The sequence below is a fragment of the Marmota marmota genome, unplaced genomic scaffold, assembly GCF_001458135.2.
Source record: "Marmota marmota marmota unplaced genomic scaffold, marMar, whole genome shotgun sequence".
NCBI lineage: Eukaryota > Metazoa > Chordata > Mammalia > Rodentia > Sciuridae > Marmota > Marmota marmota.
In genome coordinates this window covers 18,007,518-18,012,227 of record NW_026000057.1, presented here as the reverse complement: position 1 = coordinate 18,012,227, position 4,710 = coordinate 18,007,518, and the positions used below count along the sequence as shown (strand labels likewise).

The following is a 4,710-nucleotide window of genomic DNA, read 5'->3' as shown; positions in this document are numbered from 1 at the left end:
GAGAACCAGTCAGACACAGTGAGTAACTCATGGTCCTCAATTCAGAGGAGAACAAAATTAAGGATAGTCTTCCTGAACTTCTACCCAATGTAAAAAGTTGTTCAGGAACAGTCTGTAGGCCTTCCGAACAATGGTAGAAGAGGATGCAAACCTGAGCTCTTAGGACTATCAAGTAGCTGGAAGTCTCTTGAATTCTATGATGTCAGTATTCTCCAAATGAATTTATTTATTTATTTTTTTTTAATTTTTTTATTGTTGGTTGTTCAAAACATTACATAGTTCTTGATATATCATATTTCACACTTTGATTCAAGTGGGTTATGAACTCCCATTTTTACACCATATACAGATTGCAGAATCACATCAGTTACACATCCATTGATTTACATATCGCTTCTCGGCCTTTTGGCTAAGATCAAGTGTAGTATCTGTTCTTATCAGTTTAATATCTGATACGTCCTCTATCCAAATGAATTTAAATGAATTCATATCACAATGCCAGCAAGGCGGCTAGGGGTGTAGCTTAGTGGTAGCCTGACTGTTTAGCAAGTGTGAGGTCTTGTGTTCATTCCCCAGTGTCACTTAAAAAATAAATGCAGAAAGGTGTTATGTAGGTGCAGGAAATATTCTAAAACGTATATGGGAAGTTAGAAAAACTACAACATTTAATGTAATTGTATAAAAGATAAATGTAGTGGGAGGAATCACTCTCTTCAATAATAAATCTTCCTACATGCATAGCTATGGGAAATAAAACAGGATGAGATTAATTAAGGACTAGACACATAGATAAATAAAAACTGAAGAGCTCAGAAAGAAAATTAAATACGTACAGTGACTATTTGACAAAGGTAAAAAGCAATTCAATGAAAGTATGATAAACTTTTATATGAATGGTTCTGGAGCAATTGAACTAAATTAATTAATTAAATAAAATAACTATTTTAATATAAGGCTCTCATGTTATTCAGAAATTAATTTAAATGTTACATTTTAAAAATAATATAAGACATGGAGAAAATATGAAAATGTTACTAAAAGAAACTGACATAAATTTCCTTGCACATATGTGAATACATACAGTGAAACTCAATATCCTGTACATCCACAAGACTGAGATCCTAATTAGAATAAGATATATTCCGTGCTTGTATAAATATATCAAAATATAACCTACCATAATGTATAACTAAAAAGAACAAATTTTTTTTTAAAATTTAAAAAAAAATAGAAATGTAGAAAAGAGCTAAATTAATGGAGAGCTATTCCATGATCATAGACAGGAAGATTCAATATTGTCAAGATGTCAATTTTCAAAAATCAATCTGTAGAGCCAATGTAATCTTTATTAGAATTTCAGCAATTTAATTTATGAATACTGACAAATTGACTCTCAAGTTATTTGAAAATGCAAAAGACCCTGAATGGATAACATAACATGAAGAAAAGTAAAGCCAGAAAGGACTGACACTATCTAATTTCAGGAATTACTGTAATTTATAGTGATCAAAACAATGTAGTGTTGATGAAAGAAAAGAAAAATCAATAAATGAAATAGAATAGAGAACTAAAAAATAATGAACTATTGATACAACTTATATGACTCTCAAAAAAAAATTAAAAAGCTTATTGAAAAAAATCTAAAGTTAATCTACTACATGAATATATTTATATGATATTTGTATTATGGTTTAATATGAACCACCCAAAACACCATTTTAAACATACAGTTATGTACATTAAGTACATTACAAGCACCATTGAGCTCCAGATTTTTTTGCACTTCCCCTGTTTAAACTAGGAACCCATTAAACACAAACTACCCACAATTGCTTTCTCTCAACAAATGACAACCACAGTTCTAGGTTTTTGTTGTTGTTGTTGTTTTGTTTTGTTTTTGGTACCAGAGGTTGAACTCAGGGGTGCTTAACAATGGAGCAGAGTTTCTTAGAGCCTCAATAAGTTGCAGAGGCTGACTTTGAACTCATGATCCTCAGGCCTCAGCCTCCCCAGCCGCTGGAATTATAGGTGTGCACCACTGTGACTGGAATACTTTTTATTTCTTTAAATTTGTCTACTGTAGGCACCTGCTACAAATGGAATCACATAATAATTTGTCCTTTTGTTACTGAATTATTTCAAGTAGTATCATGTATATAAATTTCATCCATGCTGTAGTATCTGTCATAATTTAGGTTCTTTTTAAGGGTAAAAAAAAATTATAGTAGCATTATGCCTAGACTAAAGGGATGGCAATGCAGACAAGTCAGGAATGGAAATAAGGGAAAATAATGAAATCTAAAAGAAATTATAAGAAGAGAAATTCCTTGTCTTTAATAAAATAAGAAAGACTGAAAAATGAAGGTCATAGCATATAATCTACAAAAGGAAGGATGCATATTGATAGCAGCACATGTCTTTAGCTCAAATTGAAGAAAAGATTGAAAAGTATAGAGGATAAAAAATGCAAATATTTAAAGATCATGAGAATGTAGCAAGCTGATCCTTCCAAAGATCTATTTCACTACATTTATGTACAATTAATGTAGATTATTTATTCTTTTTTTTCAGGTGGTATTCATTGTATTTGCAACAAAGATATCTGAAAAATTATCAAATTATAATATTAAATAAAAATATTGCTGCTAAGTCTTGATTCTAATTCTAAATAGGAATACATATGTACAGAAAATAATTCAATAAATACACCTAAAAGCTAATACTAGCTACTTGGAGTAGTAAGTCTTGGGGCATTTTAATTTTCTTTTTGCTCTTTAACTAATTTTTAAAAGTTATTCTCAATTGAGAAATTTTAATTTTAGCCTGAAAATAGTAACTGAAATCATACCAAAAGTATACAGAAGCAAAATTCAAAAGGAAAAATGCTTTTAGAAGCAGAGTGAAATGTTAATGCCAAAGGAAATAAGGAGACTAAGATATGCTATTAAAATTCTAATGACTTTCCAGCCACCTGAAATCACATAATATTTTGTGTTAGGAAGAAAATTTTCTTCTTGTTCATGTCTAGAAACTTTTCTATTCTGAAATACATTGTCCTCAGTGTGAGGCAACATTTCATCTTACCTAATCTTTATTGTTAACCGTCTCCAAAATTTTTGGTCTGGTAAGTTTTCCATCTAGATTATATCTAGATTTTTGATATTTTGTGGATATTAATCTATCTCTCATGTTCCCAGATTGTCCGCTCTATTTCTTAGACTTTGGAATAAATTAATTCTTTTTGTATGCTTTTGGTATGATTTTAGATTATTCTTAATGTAAGCGATTTTTTTCCTAAATATGTTCTTTGGTTTAGGTCTGTAATAACTTTAAATAGACATCACGTGAACTATCTGAATCTAGGTGGAATCCACTAGTAATATGGTATCTGACTAAATGAAAACATGCCATCATGATTTGACCTTCTCACACTACTTTAACTGCATTAAATGACTCTTCCCTACTTTGATAAATTTTTCCCCTCTTTAGCTTTCATCAAATTATCATATTTTATTTTAAATATCCATTTCTTCTACAAAACTGCTAATTTGTTTCCTGCACATATAACAAAAGGAGAGATGGAGAACAGTTCAAATTTCTTTTTATAAACCCAGTAAGTGAATGAAGTAGAATATTCGATTAACTGAAGATTAATTTCTATACCATCAGTTTGTATTGTTTCTATCATAAAAGTGTTTATATATTCTGTCTCTTGTCTGTAATTTAGCACATAGTATGGTATGATAAGTTGAGGATATAGTCATTAATATTGTGTTTTTTTCTACAGCAAAATTATTTTATAAGAATTTCACCTAATTTTGAAGTTTTAGAAATTTTAGATATGCTTCGCCTATAGACCGTTATGGATGTTCTGAAAACAATTGCCTAGCATATACGAACGAACTTTTAACATACAATTTAAATATTGTTCAATAACTTTTAATGATTTACATATATATATATGTGTGTGTGTGTGTGTGTGTGTACATTTAAACTCATATGAACACATTTTATATGACAACAATAAAGTTTCTAGTTAATTTGATAAATACTTTTCACAGAATTCTGAATTATGGAGATTTCCGAGTATTAGTTCCAGAAATACTCTTTAAAATTCCTTTTCATTTCAGGATGAAAAGAAAAAAAAATAAATATTTATAGTAAACCTGGAATGTGTTCTATAATAGAAGATTTATAAGAGCATCACTAGGAGATAACAAAGCTTTCTCAGAAAGTTTAATTGATATTTCCATAAATTTAACAGTAAATTTCAAATATGGGATTCAGTTTAGGACAAGGGATTTCAAAATTTATGCTTTATGCCTTTGCTGGCAGTTTCCAAATAGTGGAAACACAGCAATTGTATAAAGAGGCCTGGAGTCCTGAGTCTCACAATCTCTACTGTTTGGACTTTGAAATGCATGTCTCATCAACAGCTATTGCTTCTCAGCAACTAGTGGGTGTCAGCACTATTTAAGCCATGAGAAATCATCTAGTTTAAAAAAAGATGTCAAAACTAGCAATCCCATATTATTCTACCTATGTATTACTTTTTAGAACTCAATTTCTTAATTTTTAAGTTGGGTTAAATATTTTGTTTTTTGGTAAAGAGTAAAGTTGAGGCATTACTAGCATAATTTCAAAACACATGAAGTGTTGAATAAATAATAGCTATTTTATTAGTCAGGTGTACACACTTATTCATTGTGC

General features: G+C 29.9%; 1 pseudogene; it reads left to right on the top strand.

Annotated features, from left to right (window-relative positions):
* The first annotated feature begins 389 nt into the window (after nucleotides 1–389).
* LOC125619861 lies at nucleotides 390–496 on the top strand (annotated as a pseudogene).
* The last annotated feature ends 4,214 nt before the right edge of the window (nucleotides 497–4,710 follow it).